The 15,550-nt window shown below is 39.2% G+C and overlaps 20 non-coding genes across 20 annotated transcripts; all 20 read right to left on the reverse strand.

Annotated features, from left to right (window-relative positions):
- Positions 1 to 127: 127 nt before the first annotated feature.
- TRNAI-UAU (transfer RNA isoleucine (anticodon UAU)) lies at positions 128 to 220 on the reverse strand. The gene is given in 2 exon segments: positions 128 to 163; positions 183 to 220. It is a non-coding gene; the product is annotated as a tRNA-Ile (tRNA).
- A 616-nt stretch (positions 221 to 836) lies between these two features.
- On the reverse strand, positions 837 to 909 carry TRNAR-CCU (transfer RNA arginine (anticodon CCU)). Its single transcript has one exon. It is a non-coding gene; the product is annotated as a tRNA-Arg (tRNA).
- Positions 910 to 1,158: 249 nt separating this feature from the next.
- On the reverse strand, positions 1,159 to 1,251 carry TRNAI-UAU (transfer RNA isoleucine (anticodon UAU)). Its single transcript is given in 2 exon segments — positions 1,159 to 1,194; positions 1,214 to 1,251. It is a non-coding gene; the product is annotated as a tRNA-Ile (tRNA).
- A 616-nt stretch (positions 1,252 to 1,867) lies between these two features.
- On the reverse strand, positions 1,868 to 1,940 carry TRNAR-CCU (transfer RNA arginine (anticodon CCU)). The gene has a single exon. It is a non-coding gene; the product is annotated as a tRNA-Arg (tRNA).
- Positions 1,941 to 2,189: 249 nt separating this feature from the next.
- Positions 2,190 to 2,282, reverse strand: TRNAI-UAU (transfer RNA isoleucine (anticodon UAU)). Its single transcript is given in 2 exon segments — positions 2,190 to 2,225; positions 2,245 to 2,282. It is a non-coding gene; the product is annotated as a tRNA-Ile (tRNA).
- A 616-nt stretch (positions 2,283 to 2,898) lies between these two features.
- TRNAR-CCU (transfer RNA arginine (anticodon CCU)) lies at positions 2,899 to 2,971 on the reverse strand. The gene has a single exon. It is a non-coding gene; the product is annotated as a tRNA-Arg (tRNA).
- Positions 2,972 to 3,220: 249 nt separating this feature from the next.
- TRNAI-UAU (transfer RNA isoleucine (anticodon UAU)) lies at positions 3,221 to 3,313 on the reverse strand. The gene is given in 2 exon segments: positions 3,221 to 3,256; positions 3,276 to 3,313. It is a non-coding gene; the product is annotated as a tRNA-Ile (tRNA).
- A 616-nt stretch (positions 3,314 to 3,929) lies between these two features.
- TRNAR-CCU (transfer RNA arginine (anticodon CCU)) lies at positions 3,930 to 4,002 on the reverse strand. Its single transcript has one exon. It is a non-coding gene; the product is annotated as a tRNA-Arg (tRNA).
- Positions 4,003 to 4,251: 249 nt separating this feature from the next.
- On the reverse strand, positions 4,252 to 4,344 carry TRNAI-UAU (transfer RNA isoleucine (anticodon UAU)). The gene is given in 2 exon segments: positions 4,252 to 4,287; positions 4,307 to 4,344. It is a non-coding gene; the product is annotated as a tRNA-Ile (tRNA).
- A 930-nt stretch (positions 4,345 to 5,274) lies between these two features.
- Positions 5,275 to 5,367, reverse strand: TRNAI-UAU (transfer RNA isoleucine (anticodon UAU)). The gene is given in 2 exon segments: positions 5,275 to 5,310; positions 5,330 to 5,367. It is a non-coding gene; the product is annotated as a tRNA-Ile (tRNA).
- Positions 5,368 to 5,973: 606 nt separating this feature from the next.
- TRNAR-CCU (transfer RNA arginine (anticodon CCU)) lies at positions 5,974 to 6,046 on the reverse strand. Its single transcript has one exon. It is a non-coding gene; the product is annotated as a tRNA-Arg (tRNA).
- A 3,126-nt stretch (positions 6,047 to 9,172) lies between these two features.
- TRNAI-UAU (transfer RNA isoleucine (anticodon UAU)) lies at positions 9,173 to 9,265 on the reverse strand. The gene is given in 2 exon segments: positions 9,173 to 9,208; positions 9,228 to 9,265. It is a non-coding gene; the product is annotated as a tRNA-Ile (tRNA).
- Positions 9,266 to 10,203: 938 nt separating this feature from the next.
- On the reverse strand, positions 10,204 to 10,296 carry TRNAI-UAU (transfer RNA isoleucine (anticodon UAU)). Its single transcript is given in 2 exon segments — positions 10,204 to 10,239; positions 10,259 to 10,296. It is a non-coding gene; the product is annotated as a tRNA-Ile (tRNA).
- Positions 10,297 to 10,912: 616 nt separating this feature from the next.
- On the reverse strand, positions 10,913 to 10,985 carry TRNAR-CCU (transfer RNA arginine (anticodon CCU)). The gene has a single exon. It is a non-coding gene; the product is annotated as a tRNA-Arg (tRNA).
- A 249-nt stretch (positions 10,986 to 11,234) lies between these two features.
- TRNAI-UAU (transfer RNA isoleucine (anticodon UAU)) lies at positions 11,235 to 11,327 on the reverse strand. Its single transcript is given in 2 exon segments — positions 11,235 to 11,270; positions 11,290 to 11,327. It is a non-coding gene; the product is annotated as a tRNA-Ile (tRNA).
- Positions 11,328 to 12,265: 938 nt separating this feature from the next.
- On the reverse strand, positions 12,266 to 12,358 carry TRNAI-UAU (transfer RNA isoleucine (anticodon UAU)). The gene is given in 2 exon segments: positions 12,266 to 12,301; positions 12,321 to 12,358. It is a non-coding gene; the product is annotated as a tRNA-Ile (tRNA).
- A 616-nt stretch (positions 12,359 to 12,974) lies between these two features.
- TRNAR-CCU (transfer RNA arginine (anticodon CCU)) lies at positions 12,975 to 13,047 on the reverse strand. The gene has a single exon. It is a non-coding gene; the product is annotated as a tRNA-Arg (tRNA).
- A 249-nt stretch (positions 13,048 to 13,296) lies between these two features.
- On the reverse strand, positions 13,297 to 13,389 carry TRNAI-UAU (transfer RNA isoleucine (anticodon UAU)). Its single transcript is given in 2 exon segments — positions 13,297 to 13,332; positions 13,352 to 13,389. It is a non-coding gene; the product is annotated as a tRNA-Ile (tRNA).
- Positions 13,390 to 14,327: 938 nt separating this feature from the next.
- On the reverse strand, positions 14,328 to 14,420 carry TRNAI-UAU (transfer RNA isoleucine (anticodon UAU)). The gene is given in 2 exon segments: positions 14,328 to 14,363; positions 14,383 to 14,420. It is a non-coding gene; the product is annotated as a tRNA-Ile (tRNA).
- A 938-nt stretch (positions 14,421 to 15,358) lies between these two features.
- TRNAI-UAU (transfer RNA isoleucine (anticodon UAU)) lies at positions 15,359 to 15,451 on the reverse strand. The gene is given in 2 exon segments: positions 15,359 to 15,394; positions 15,414 to 15,451. It is a non-coding gene; the product is annotated as a tRNA-Ile (tRNA).
- Between the last annotated feature and the right edge of the window lie 99 nt (positions 15,452 to 15,550).

A 15,550-nucleotide genomic window follows, 5' to 3' on the forward strand; every position in this document is an offset into this window, starting at 1 on the left:
AGAAGCCAGAAGACATGAAAGCAAAAGAACTAGGCACGTTTCCCCAATGATCATGTTTTGATGCGATGGTGAACCATGAGAGACTTTCTTTGGCAATTGACAAAAATGGATGAAAAGAGGAAAACAATGCTCCAGGTGAGGCTCGAACTCACAACCTCGGCATTGCTCAACAGTTACTGCTTTATAAGTACCGCGCGCTGACCGATTGCGCCACTGGAGCTCTGCTTGGTGTCTGGAAGCTTGCCTTTTTTGCGTCTGTTTCCGAAACCAGTAAACTATGGGAATGTTTGAAGTTAGGAGGCTCTTATAGTATTATACTTCAAGTCATGCATTTCCATTTTTTTAATAAAATGAAGTCATACTCTCTACTTTGCTAGCAGGTTTTTTGTTGAAACTGAAATTCCAAATGTTCTCATGGTGTTATACGTTTACTAAGAATTTTGAACTCTAAATGTGTACCAATTAACAGAAGAATATCATCGTGTTTTATTAAATCAAAAGTCGCTATGCTTGCTAATCATTCAGTTGAAAACTTTTCTGTATCTGGATTGTTGTTCACTGTGAATGTGCTTGTGTTGCGGCATAAATGAATAGTAAATGAGTGTATTTTGATTTGACTGTATAACGGAAATGACTGACCCTTTCAAAGCAGTGGAAATGCATGGCGATTCTTGGGACTTAAAGTTGTCATTGTATGTTTAATGTGCTATCAGAATTCCCAAGATCTTTTGAACAAGCATATGGGACCATTAAGAAATGAAGAAGATGGTTGAGCACTTTAAATCTGGAAGTAAAATAGAGCATGTGTGTGTGCTTTGGTAATCAACAGCCTCAAACACCCCAGATGGGACTCGAACCCACAATCCCTGGCTTAGGAGGCCAGTGCCTTATCCATTAGGCCACTGGGGCTGAACGAGATATAGCTGAGCACTTAGTTTTTTTTTCTTTTTCAAAAAAATCAGTTACTACACTTTGATTTCTAAGAAATGTTCTTGTTTGCAAACTGCAAACTATCTGAAAAACATGGGTGCAGAAGCCAGAAGACATGAAAGCAAAAGAACTAGGCACGTTTCCCCAATGATCATGTTTTGATGCGATGGTGAACCATGAGAGACTTTCTTTGGCAATTGACAAAAATGGATGAAAAGAGGAAAACAATGCTCCAGGTGAGGCTCGAACTCACAACCTCGGCATTGCTCAACAGTTACTGCTTTATAAGTACCGCGCGCTGACCGATTGCGCCACTGGAGCTCTGCTTAGTGTCTCGAAGCTTGCCTTTTTTGCGTCTGTTTCCGAAACCAGTAAACTATGGGAATGTTTGAAGTTAGGAGGCTCTTATAGTATTATACTTCAAGTCATGCATTTCCATTTTTTTAATAAAATGAAGTCATACTCTCTACTTTGCTAGCAGGTTTTTTGTTGAAACTGAAATTCCAAATGTTCTCATGGTGTTATACGTTTACTAAGAATTTTGAACTCTAAATGTGTACCAATTAACAGAAGAATATCATCGTGTTTTATTAAATCAAAAGTCGCTATGCTTGCTAATCATTCAGTTGAAAACTTTTCTGTATCTGGATTGTTGTTCACTGTGAATGTGTTTGTGTTGCGGCATAAATGAATAGTAAATGAGTGTATTTTGATTTGACTGTATAACGGAAATGACTGACCCTTTCAAAGCAGTGGAAATGCATGGCGATTCTTGGGACTTAAAGTTGTCATTGTATGTTTAATGTGCTATCAGAATTCCCAAGATCTTTTGAACAAGCATATGGGACCATTATGAAATGAAGAAGATGGTTGAGCACTTTAAATCTGGAAGTAAAATAGAGCATGTGTGTGTGCTTTGGTAATCAACAGCCTCAAACACCCCAGATGGGACTCGAACCCACAATCCCTGGCTTAGGAGGCCAGTGCCTTATCCATTAGGCCACTGGGGCTGAACGAGATATAGCTGAGCACTTAGTTTTTTTTTCTTCTCCAATCAAATCAGTTACTACACTTTGATTTCTAAGAAATGTTCTTGTTTGCAAACTGCAAACTATCTGAAAAACATGGGTGCAGAAGCCAGAAGACAAGAAAGCAAAAGAACTAGGCACGTTTCCCCAATGATCATGTTTTGATGCGATGGTGAACCATGAGAGACTTTTTTTGGCAATTGACAAAAATGGATGAAAAGAGGAAAACAATGCTCCAGGTGAGGTTCGAACTCACAACCTCGGCATTGCTCAACAGTTACTGCTTTATAAGTACCGCGCGCTGACCGATTGCACCACTGGAGCTCTGCTTGGTGTCTGGAAGCTTGCCTTTTTTGCGTCTGTTTCCGAAACCAGTAAACTATGGGAATGTTTGAAGTTAGGAGGCTCTTATAGTATTATACTTCAAGTCATGCATTTCCATTTTTTTTATAAAATGAAGTCATACTCTCTACTTTGCTAGCAGGTTTTTTGTTGAAACTGAAATTCCAAATGTTCTCATGGTGTTATACGTTTACTAAGAATTTTGAACTCTAAATGTGTACCAATTAACAGAAGAATATCATCGTGTTTTATTAAATCAAAAGTCGCTATGCTTGCTAATCATTCAGTTGAAAACTTTTCTGTATCTGGATTGTTGTTCACTGTGAATGTGTTTGTGTTGCGGCATAAATGAATAGTAAATGAGTGTATTTTGATTTGACTGTATAACGGAAATGACTGACCCTTTCAAAGCAGTGGAAATGCATGGCGATTCTTGGGACTTAAAGTTGTCATTGTATGTTTAATGTGCTATCAGAATTCCCAAGATCTTTTGAACAAGCATATGGGACCAATAAGAAATGAAGAAGATGGTTGAGCACTTTAAATCTGGAAGTAAAATAGAGCATGTGTGTGTGCTTTGGTAATCAACAGCCTCAAACACCCCAGATGGGACTCGAACCCACAATACCTGGCTTAGGAGGCCAGTGCCTTATCCATTAGGCCACTGGGGCTGTACGAGATATAGCTGAGCACTTAGTTTTTTTTTCTTTTCCAAACAAATCAGTTACTACACTTTGATTTCTAAGAAATGTTCTTGTTTGCAAACTGCAAACTATCTGAAAAACATGGGTGCAGAAGCCAGAAGACATGAAAGTAAAAGAACTAGGCACGTTTCCCCAATGATCATGTTTTGATGCGATGGTGAACCATGAGAGACTTTCTTTGGCAATTGACAAAAATGGATGAAAAGAGGAAAACAATGCTCCAGGTGAGGCTCGAACTCACAACCTCGGCATTGCTCAACAGTTACTGCTTTATAAGTACCGCGCGCTGACCGATTGCGCCACTGGAGCTCTGCTTGGTGTCTGGAAGCTTGCCTTTTTTGCGTCTGTTTCCGAAACCAGTAAACTATGGGAATGTTTGAAGTTAGGAGGCTCTTATAGTATTATACTTCAAGTCATGCATTTCCATTTTTTTTATAAAATGAAGTCATACTCTCTACTTTGCTAGCAGGTTTTTTGTTGAAACTGAAATTCCAAATGTTCTCATGGTGTTATACGTTTACTAAGAATTTTGAACTCTAAATGTGTACCAATTAACAGAAGAATATCATCGTGTTTTATTAAATCAAAAGTCGCTATGCTTGCTAATCATTCAGTTGAAAACTTTTCTGTATCTGGATTGTTGTTCACTGTGAATGTGTTTGTGTTGCGGCATAAATGAATAGTAAATGAGTGTATTTTGATTTGACTGTATAACGGAAATGACTGACCCTTTCAAAGCAGTGGAAATGCATGGCGATTCTTGGGACTTAAAGTTGTCATTGTATGTTTAATGTGCTATCAGAATTCCCAAGATCTTTTGAACAAGCATATGGGACCATTATGAAATGAAGAAGATGGTTGAGCACTTTAAATCTGGAAGTAAAATAGAGCATGTGTGTGTGCTTTGGTAATCAACAGCCTCAAACACCCCAGATGGGACTCGAACCCACAATCCCTGGCTTAGGAGGCCAGTGCCTTATCCATTAGGCCACTGGGGCTGAACGAGATATAGCTGAGCACTTAGTTTTTTTTTCTTTTCCAAACAAATCAGTTACTACACTTTGATTTCTAAGAAATGTTCTTGTTTGCAAACTGCAAACTATCTGAAAAACATGGGTGCAGAAGCCAGAAGACATGAAAGCAAAAGAACTAGGCACGTTTCCCCAATGATCATGTTTTGATGCGATGGTGAACCATGAGAGACTTTCTTTGGCAATTGACAAAAATGGATGAAAAGAGGAAAACAATGCTCCAGGTGAGGCTCGAACTCACAACCTCGGCATTGCTCAACAGTTACTGCTTTATAAGTACCGCGCGCTGACCGATTGCGCCACTGGAGCTCTGCTTGGTGTCTGGAAGCTTGCCTTTTTTGCGTCTGTTTCCGAAACCAGTACACTATGGGAATGTTTGAAGTTAGGAGGCTCTTATAGTATTATACTTCAAGTCATGCATTTCCATTTTTTTTATAAAATGAAGTCATACTCTCTACTTTGCTAGCAGGTTTTTTGTTGAAACTGAAATTCCAAATGTTCTCATGGTGTTATACGTTTACTAAGAATTTTGAACTCTAAATGTGTACCAATTAACAGAAGAATATCATCGTGTTTTATTAAATCAAAAGTCGCTATGCTTGCTAATCATTCAGTTGAAAACTTTTCTGTATCTGCATTGTTGTTCACTGTGAATGTGTTTGTGTTGCGGCATAAATGAATAGTAAATGAGTGTATTTTGATTTGACTGTATAACGGAAATGACTGACCCTTTCAAAGCAGTGGAAATGCATGGCGATTCTTGGGACTTAAAGTTGTCATTGTATGTTTAATGTGCTATCAGAATTCCCAAGATCTTTTGAACAAGCATATGGGACCATTATGAAATGAAGAAGATGGTTGAGCACTTTAAATCTGGAAGTAAAATAGAGCATGTGTGTGTGCTTTGGTAATCAACAGCCTCAAACACCCCAGATGGGACTCGAACCCACAATCCCTGGCTTAGGAGGCCAGTGCCTTATCCACTGGGGCTGAACGAGATATAGCTGAGCACTTAGTTTTTTTTTCTTTTCCAAACAAATCAGTTACTACACTTTGATTTCTAAGAAATGTTCTTGTTTGCAAACTGCAAACTATCTGAAAAACATGGGTGCAGAAGCCAGAAGACATGAAAGCAAAAGAACTAGGCACGTTTCCCCAATGATCATGTTTTGATGCGATGGTGAACCATGAGAGACTTTCTTTGGCAATTGACAAAAATGGATGAAAAGAGGAAAACAATGCTCCAGGTGAGGCTCGAACTCACAACCTCGGCATTGCTCAACATTTACTGCTTTATAAGTACCGCGCGCTGACCGATTGCGCCACTGGAGCTCTGCTTGGTGTCTCGAAGCTTGCCTTTTTTGCGTCTGTTTCCGAAACCAGTAAACTATGGGAATGTTTGAAGTTAGGAGGCTCTTATAGTATTATACTTCAAGTCATGCATTTCCATTTTTTTAATAAAATGAAGTCATACTCTCTACTTTGCTAGCAGGTTTTTTGTTGAAACTGAAATTCCAAATGTTCTCATGGTGTTATACGTTTACTAAGAATTTTGAACTCTAAATGTGTACCAATTAACAGAAGAATATCATCGTGTTTTATTAAATCAAAAGTCGCTATGCTTGCTAATCATTCAGTTGAAAACTTTTCTGTATCTGGATTGTTGTTCACTGTGAATGTGTTTGTGTTGCGGTAGTAAATGAGTGTATTTTGATTTGACTGTATAACGGAAATGACTGACCCTTTCAAAGCAGTGGAAATGCATGGCGATTCTTGGGACTTAAAGTTGTCATTGTATGTTTAATGTGCTATCAGAATTCCCAAGATCTTTTGAACAAGCATATGGGACCAATAAGAAATGAAGAAGATGGTTGAGCACTTTAAATCTGGAAGTAAAATAGAGCATGTGTGTGTGCTTTGGTAATCAACAGCCTCAAACACCCCAGATGGGACTCGAACCCACAATCCCTGGCTTAGGAGGCCAGTGCCTTATCCATTAGGCCACTGGGGCTGAACGAGATATAGCTGAGCACTTAGTTTTTTTTTCTTTTCCAAACAAATCAGTTACTACACTTTGATTTCTAAGAAATGTTCTTGTTTGCAAACTGCAAACTATCTGAAAAACATGGGTGCAGAAGCCAGAAGACATGAAAGTAAAAGAACTAGGCACGTTTCCCCAATGATCATGTTTTGATGCGATGGTGAACCATGAGAGACTTTCTTTGGCAATTGACAAAAATGGATGAAAAGAGGAAAACAATGCTCCAGGTGAGGCTCGAACTCACAACCTCGGCATTGCTCAACAGTTACTGCTTTATAAGTACCGCGCGCAGGGCCGCCGATAGGGCAGTACAACTGGTACTGCCCTATGGGGCCCGGACTCTAAGACACTAGGGGGGCCCGGACTCTAAGACACCCTCCTCTAACACCCGCGATCGGAGATTTCTCCGATCGCGGGTGTTAACCCCTAACACGCCGCGGTCGCGCTGACCGCGGCGTGCTAGGGGCATTTAACAGGATTCGGACCCCCCCGCGGCGCTTACCGGGGGGGTCCCGCTGCTCTGATCGCAGCCCCGGGACTGCCGGTGCCCGGGGCTGCGCGATCTTCTTCCGGGTGCCGGGTCCGTGCCTCCTGGCAGGACCCGGCTGTGACACACTGAGCATGCGCAGCATGCTCAGTGTTTCACATAATACAGTGTAATACATCTGTATTACACTGTATTAGGTGAAGAATAGCTTGAACAAGTGATCAGTGGATCACTTGTTCAAGCTAACCTGTAAAAGTAAAGAAAAAAAAGTTAAAAACACTGAATAAACACAATTTTTAATAAAAATAATTAATTAAATAGAGTTAAAGTCCCCTAAACACAAACATTCCCTATACACATCTAATAAAGTAAAAATACCTGAAAATCACCAAAACCCCCCACATATTTGGTATCACCGCGTCCGTAACAATCTGTACAATAAGTCAGAAACATTATTGGACCCGTACGGTGAACGCCGTAAAAACAAAACCCGAAAAACTCGCCAAAAATATAAATTTTCATAAAATCCCTTTACAAAAATGTTCTAAAAAGTGATCAAAAAAAGTTATGTGCCCCAAAATGGTACCAATTGAAAGAACAACTCAACACGTAAAAAATAAGCCCTAAACTAGCTCTGTCAACCAAAAAATATTAAGGTTAAGTTCCCGAAAAGATGGCGATGCAGAAACAAATAAGATTTCCTCTGTATTAGTTTTTCTCCAGTAAAATTGTAAAAATAAATGAAAAACTATATAAATGAGGTATCACCGTAATCGTAGTGATCTATAGAATGAAAATATTATAGTATTTTTAGTGTATGGTGTACGACCCCCAAAATATACAAAAAAAAGAAACCCCAAATTGACAATTTTCTTTTCCTCCATACATTAAAGAGTTAATAAAATCTCATCGAAAAGCTATAGACCCACTTAAATGAAGTATTTGTAAAGTGCATCTCATGTCGCAAAAAATAAGCCCTTAAATGTCCAAATTGCCAAAAAAATAAAGATTGTATAGCCAATAAAAAGTGACAATGCATAATCTGCTCTGAATGGCGCAGCTCCCCCTCAATGCCCTGGCGTGTGCCCATACAGCAGGTTACCACCACATATGGGGTATTGTTATACGCGGGAGAGATGGGGGATCAAATTTTGAGGAGCGTTTTGGAATTTTATCCACTGAGAATTTGTACATTTTATGAAAAACACATTAATTTAGCCAAATAAAATGTAATTTCGAAATTGCATCCGATTTTGTTTTAACCCCTGTAAACCAATTAAAGGGTTAACAAACTTCATAAAAGTTGTTTTACGTACGTTGAGGGGTGTAGTTTCTATAATGGAGTAATTTATGGGGTTTTACTTTATTTAGGCCTCTCAAAGTGACTTGAAACCTGAGCAGGTCCCTCAATAGCAGGATTTAGCTTTTTTTATGAAAATGTGAAAAATTGCACGTGACGTTCAATAGTATGACTCCTATTGGCAATCTACCAGAAGAGTGTGCCTTGTCGTAGCAACAGGCCTCAAACCCTGTTTGTGAAAGGTCACTGCGGGGGGCAGGAGGCTTGTTCGGTTTTGGGGTGTGTTGGGGCCCAGACACTTTTGCTGTATGGGGCCCCGAATTTCCTGATGGCTGCCCTGACCGCGCGCTGACCGATTGCGCCACTGGAGCTCTGCTTGGTGTCTGGAAGCTTGCCTTTTTTGCGTCTGTTTCCGAAACCAGTAAACTATGGGAATGTTTGAAGTTAGGAGGCTCTTATAGTATTATACTTCAAGTCATGCATTTCCATTTTTTTTATAAAATGAAGTCATACTCTCTACTTTGCTAGCAGGTTTTTTGTTGAAACTGAAATTCCAAATGTTCTCATGGTGTTATACGTTTACTAAGAATTTTGAACTCTAAATGTGTACCAATTAACAGAAGAATATCATCGTGTTTTATTAAATCAAAAGTCGCTATGCTTGCTAATCATTCAGTTGAAAACTTTTCTGTATCTGGATTGTTGTTCACTGTGAATGTGTTTGTGTTGCGGCATAAATGAATAGTAAATGAGTGTATTTTGATTTGACTGTATAACGGAAATGACTGACCCTTTCAAAGCAGTGGAAATGCATGGCGATTCTTGGGACTTAAAGTTGTCATTGTATGTTTAATGTGCTATCAGAATTCCCAAGATCTTTTGAACAAGCATATGGGACCATTATGAAATGAAGAAGATGGTTGAGCACTTTAAATCTGGAAGTAAAATAGAGCATGTGTGTGTGCTTTGGTAATCAACAGCCTCAAACACCCCAGATGGGACGCGAACCCACAATCCCTGGCTTAGGAGGCCAGTGCCTTATCCATTAGGCCACTGGGGCTGAACGAGATATAGCTGAGCACTTAGTTTTTTTTTCTTTTCCAAACAAATCAGTTACTACACTTTGATTTCTAAGAAATGTTCTTGTTTGCAAACTGCAAACTATCTGAAAAACATGGGTGCAGAAGCCAGAAGACATGAAAGTAAAAGAACTAGGCACGTTTCCCCAATGATCATGTTTTGATGCGATGGTGAACCATGAGAGACTTTCTTTGGCAATTGACAAAAATGGATGAAAAGAGGAAAACAATGCTCCAGGTGAGGCTCGAACTCACAACCTCGGCATTGCTCAACAGTTACTGCTTTATAAGTACCGCGCGCTGACCGATTGCGCCACTGGAGCTCTGCTTGGTGTCTGGAAGCTTGCCTTTTTTGCGTCTGTTTCCGAAACCAGTAAACTATGGGAATGTTTGAAGTTAGGAGGCTCTTATAGTATTATACTTCAAGTCATGCATTTCCATTTTTTTTATAAAATGAAGTCATACTCTCTACTTTGCTAGCAGGTTTTTTGTTGAAACTGAAATTCCAAATGTTCTCATGGTGTTATACGTTTACTAAGAATTTTGAACTCTAAATGTGTACCAATTAACAGAAGAATATCATCGTGTTTTATTAAATCAAAAGTCGCTATGCTTGCTAATCATTCAGTTGAAAACTTTTCTGTATCTGGATTGTTGTTCACTGTGAATGTGTTTGTGTTGCGGCATAAATGAATAGTAAATGAGTGTATTTTGATTTGACTGTATAACGGAAATGACTGACCCTTTCAAAGCAGTGGAAATGCATGGCGATTCTTGGGACTTAAAGTTGTCATTGTATGTTTAATGTGCTATCAGAATTCCCAAGATCTTTTGAACAAGCATATGGGACCATTATGAAATGAAGAAGATGGTTGAGCACTTTAAATCTGGAAGTAAAATAGAGCATGTGTGTGTGCTTTGGTAATCAACAGCCTCAAACACCCCAGATGGGACGCGAACCCACAATCCCTGGCTTAGGAGGCCAGTGCCTTATCCATTAGGCCACTGGGGCTGAACGAGATATAGCTGAGCACTTAGTTTTTTTTTCTTTTCCAAACAAATCAGTTACTACACTTTGATTTCTAAGAAATGTTCTTGTTTGCAAACTGCAAACTATCTGAAAAACATGGGTGCAGAAGCCAGAAGACATGAAAGCAAAAGAACTAGGCACGTTTCCCCAATGATCATGTTTTGATGCGATGGTGAACCATGAGAGACTTTCTTTGGCAATTGACAAAAATGGATGAAAAGAGGAAAACAATGCTCCAGGTGAGGCTCGAACTCACAACCTCGGCATTGCTCAACAGTTACTGCTTTATAAGTACCGCGCGCTGACCGATTGCGCCACTGGAGCGCTGCTTGGTGTCTCGAAGCTTGCCTTTTTTGCGTCTGTTTCCGAAACCAGTAAACTATGGGAATGTTTGAAGTTAGGAGGCTCTTATAGTATTATACTTCAAGTCATGCATTTCCATTTTTTTAATAAAATGAAGTCATACTCTCTACTTTGCTAGCAGGTTTTTTGTTGAAACTGAAATTCCAAATGTTCTCATGGTGTTATACGTTTACTAAGAATTTTGAACTCTAAATGTGTACCAATTAACAGAAGAATATCATCGTGTTTTATTAAATCAAAAGTCGCTATGCTTGCTAATCATTCAGTTGAAAACTTTTCTGTATCTGGATTGTTGTTCACTGTGAATGTGTTTGTGTTGCGGCATAAATGAATAGTAAATGAGTGTATTTTGATTTGACTGTATAACGGAAATGACTGACCCTTTCAAAGCAGTGGAAATGCATGGCGATTCTTGGGACTTAAAGTTGTCATTGTATGTTTAATGTGCTATCAGAATTCCCAAGATCTTTTGAACAAGCATATGGGACCATTAAGAAATGAAGAAGATGGTTGAGCACTTTAAATCTGGAAGTAAAATAGAGCATGTGTGTGTGCTTTGGTAATCAACAGCCTCAAACACCCCAGATGGGACTCGAACCCACAATCCCTGGCTTAGGAGGCCAGTGCCTTATCCATTAGGCCACTGGGGCTGAACGAGATATAGCTGAGCACTTAGTTTTTTTTTCTTTTTCAAACAAATCAGTTACTACACTTTGATTTCTAAGAAATGTTCTTGTTTGCAAACTGCAAACTATCTGAAAAACATGGGTGCAGAAGCCAGAAGACATGAAAGCAAAAGAACTAGGCACGTTTCCCCAATGATCATGTTTTGATGCGATGGTGAACCATGAGAGACTTTCTTTGGCAATTGACAAAAATGGATGAAAAGAGGAAAACAATGCTCCAGGTGAGGCTCGAACTCACAACCTCGGCATTGCTCAACAGTTACTGCTTTATAAGTACCGCGCGCTGACCGATTGCGCCACTGGAGCTCTGCTTGGTGTCTCGAAGCTTGCCTTTTTTGCGTCTGTTTCCGAAACCAGTAAACTATGGGAATGTTTGAAGTTAGGAGGCTCTTATAGTATTATACTTCAAGTCATGCATTTCCATTTTTTTAATAAAATGAAGTCATACTCTCTACTTTGCTAGCAGGTTTTTTGTTGAAACTGAAATTCCAAATGTTCTCATGGTGTTATACGTTTACTAAGAATTTTGAACTCTAAATGTGTACCAATTAACAGAAGAATATCATCGTGTTTTATTAAATCAAAAGTCGCTATGCTTGCTAATCATTCAGTTGAAAACTTTTCTGTATCTGGATTGTTGTTCACTGTGAATGTGTTTGTGTTGCGGCATAAATGAATAGTAAATGAGTGTATTTTGATTTGACTGTATAACGGAAATGACTGACCCTTTCAAAGCAGTGGAAATGCATGGCGATTCTTGGGACTTAAAGTTGTCATTGTATGTTTAATGTGCTATCAGAATTCCCAAGATCTTTTGAACAAGCATATGGGACCATTATGAAATGAAGAAGATGGTTGAGCACTTTAAATCTGGAAGTAAAATAGAGCATGTGTGTGTGCTTTGGTAATCAACTGCCTCAAACACCCCAGATGGGACGCGAACCCACAATCCCTGGCTTAGGAGGCCAGTGCCTTATCCATTAGGCCACTGGGGCTGAACGAGATATAGCTGAGCACTTAGTTTTTTTTTCTTTTCCAAACAAATCAGTTACTACACTTTGATTTCTAAGAAATGTTCTTGTTTGCAAACTGCAAACTATCTGAAAAACATGGGTGCAGAAGCCAGAAGACATGAAAGCAAAAGAACTAGGCACGTTTCCCCAATGATCATGTTTTGATGCGATGGTGAACCATGAGAGACTTTCTTTGGCAATTGACAAAAATGGATGAAAAGAGGAAAACAATGCTCCAGGTGAGGCTCGAACTCACAACCTCGGCATTGCTCAACAGTTACTGCTTTATAAGTACCGCGCGCTGACCGATTGCGCCACTGGAGCGCTGCTTGGTGTCTCGAAGCTTGCCTTTTTTGCGTCTGTTTCCGAAACCAGTAAACTATGGGAATGTTTGAAGTTAGGAGGCTCTTATAGTATTATACTTCAAGTCATGCATTTCCATTTTTTTAATAAAATGAAGTCATACTCTCTACTTTGCTAGCAGGTTTTTTGTTGAAACTGAAATTCCAAATGTTCTCATGGTGTTATACGTTTACTAAGAATTTTGAACTCTAAATGTGTACCAATTAACAGAAGAATATCATCGTGTTTTATTAAATCAAAAGTCGCTATGCTTGCTAATCATTCAGTTGAAAACTTTTCTGTATCTGGATTGTTGTTCACTGTGAATGTGTTTGTGTTGCGGCATAAATGAATAGTAAATGAGTGTATTTTGATTTGACTGTATAACGGAAATGACTGACCCTTTCAAAGCAGTGGAAATGCATGGCGATTCTTGGGACTTAAAGTTGTCATTGTATGTTTAATGTGCTATCAGAATTCCCAAGATCTTTTGAACAAGCATATGGGACCATTAAGAAATGAAGAAGATGGTTGAGCACTTTAAATCTGGAAGTAAAATAGAGCATGTGTGTGTGCTTTGGTAATCAACAGCCTCAAACACCCCAGATGGGACTCGAACCCACAATCCCTGGCTTAGGAGGCCAGTGCCTTATCCATTAGGCCACTGGGGCTGAACGAGATATAGCTGAGCACTTAGTTTTTTTTTCTTTTTCAAACAAATCAGTTACTACACTTTGATTTCTAAGAAATGTTCTTGTTTGCAAACTGCAAACTATCTGAAAAACATGGGTGCAGAAGCCAGAAGACATGAAAGCAAAAGAACTAGGCACGTTTCCCCAATGATCATGTTTTGATGCGATGGTGAACCATGAGAGACTTTCTTTGGCAATTGACAAAAATGGATGAAAAGAGGAAAACAATGCTCCAGGTGAGGCTCGAACTCACAACCTCGGCATTGCTCAACAGTTACTGCTTTATAAGTACCGCGCGCTGACCGATTGCGCCACTGGAGCTCTGCTTGGTGTCTCGAAGCTTGCCTTTTTTGCGTCTGTTTCCGAAACCAGTAAACTATGGGAATGTTTGAAGTTAGGAGGCTCTTATAGTATTATACTTCAAGTCATGCATTTCCATTTTTTTAATAAAATGAAGTCATACTCTCTACTTTGCTAGCAGGTTTTTTGTTGAAACTGAAATTCCAAATGTTCTCATGGTGTTATACGTTTACTAAGAATTTTGAACTCTAAATGTGTACCAATTAACAGAAGAATATCATCGTGTTTTATTAAATCAAAAGTCGCTATGCTTGCTAATCATTCAGTTGAAAACTTTTCTGTATCTGGATTGTTGTTCACTGTGAATGTGTTTGTGTTGCGGCATAAATGAATAGTAAATGAGTGTATTTTGATTTGACTGTATAACGGAAATGACTGACCCTTTCAAAGCAGTGGAAATGCATGGCGATTCTTGGGACTTAAAGTTGTCATTGTATGTTTAATGTGCTATCAGAATTCCCAAGATCTTTTGAACAAGCATATGGGACCATTATGAAATGAAGAAGATGGTTGAGCACTTTAAATCTGGAAGTAAAATAGAGCATGTGTGTGTGCTTTGGTAATCAACAGCCTCAAACACCCCAGATGGGACTCGAACCCACAATCCCTGGCTTAGGAGGCCAGTGCCTTATCCATTAGTTCACTGGGGCTGAACGAGATATAGCTGAGCACTTAGTTTTTTTTTCTTTTCCAAACAAATCAGTTACTACACTTTGATTTCTAAGAAATGTTCTTGTTTGCAAACTGCAAACTATCTGAAAAACATGGGTGCAGAAGCCAGAAGACATGAAAGCAAAAGAACTAGGCACGTTTCCCCAATGATCATGTTTTGATGCGATGGTGAACCATGAGAGACTTTCTTTGGCAATTGACAAAAATGGATGAAAAGAGGAAAACAATGCTCCAGGTGAGGCTCGAACTCACAACCTCGGCATTGCTCAACAGTTACTGCTTTATAAGTACCGCGCGCTGACCGATTGCGCCACTGGAGCTCTGCCTGGTGTCTCGAAGCTTGCCTTTTTTGCGTCTGTTTCCGAAACCAGTAAACTATGGGAATGTTTGAAGTTAGGAGGCTCTTATAGTATTATACTTCAAGTCATGCATTTCCATTTTTTTAATAAAATGAAGTCATACTCTCTACTTTGCTAGCAGGTTTTTTGTTGAAACTGAAATTCCAAATGTTCTCATGGTGTTATACGTTTACTAAGAATTTTGAACTCTAAATGTGTACCAATTAACAGAAGAATATCATCGTGTTTTATTAAATCAAAAGTCGCTATGCTTGCTAATCATTCAGTTGAAAACTTTTCTGTATCTGGATTGTTGTTCACTGTGAATGTGTTTGTGTTGCGGCATAAATGAATAGTAAATGAGTGTATTTTGATTTGACTGTATAACGGAAATGACTGACCCTTTCAAAGCAGTGGAAATGCATGGCGATTCTTGGGACTTAAAGTTGTCATTGTATGTTTAATGTGCTATCAGAATTCCCAAGATCTTTTGAACAAGCATATGGGACCATTAAGAAATGAAGAAGATGGTTGAGCACTTTAAATCTGGAAGTAAAATAGAGCATGTGTGTGTGCTTTGGTAATCAACAGCCTCAAACACCCCAGATGGGACGCGAACCCACAATCCCTGGCTTAGGAGGCCAGTGCCTTATCCATTAGGCCACTGGGGCTGAACGAGATATAGCTGAGCACTTAGTTTTTTTTTCTTTTCCAAACAAATCAGTTACTACACTTTGATTTCTAAGAAATGTTCTTGTTTGCAAACTGCAAACTATCTGAAAAACATGGGTGCAGAAGCCAGAAGACATGAAAGTAAAAGAACTAGGCACGTTTCCCCAATGATCATGTTTTGATGCGATGGTGAACCATGAGAGACTTTCTTTGGCAATTGACAAAAATGGATGAAAAGAGGAAAACAATGCTCCAGGTGAGGCTCGAACTCACAACCTCGGCATTGCTCAACAGTTACTGCTTTATAAGTACCGCGCGCTGACCGATTGCGCCACTGGAGCTCTGCTTGGTGTCTGGAAGCTTGCCTTTTTTGCGTCTGTTTCCGAAACCAGTAAACTATGGGAATGTTTGAAGTTAGGAGGCTCTTATAGTATTATACT

The sequence above is a fragment of the Engystomops pustulosus genome, chromosome 4, assembly GCF_040894005.1.
Source record: "Engystomops pustulosus chromosome 4, aEngPut4.maternal, whole genome shotgun sequence".
NCBI classification, from domain to species: domain Eukaryota; kingdom Metazoa; phylum Chordata; class Amphibia; order Anura; family Leptodactylidae; genus Engystomops; species Engystomops pustulosus.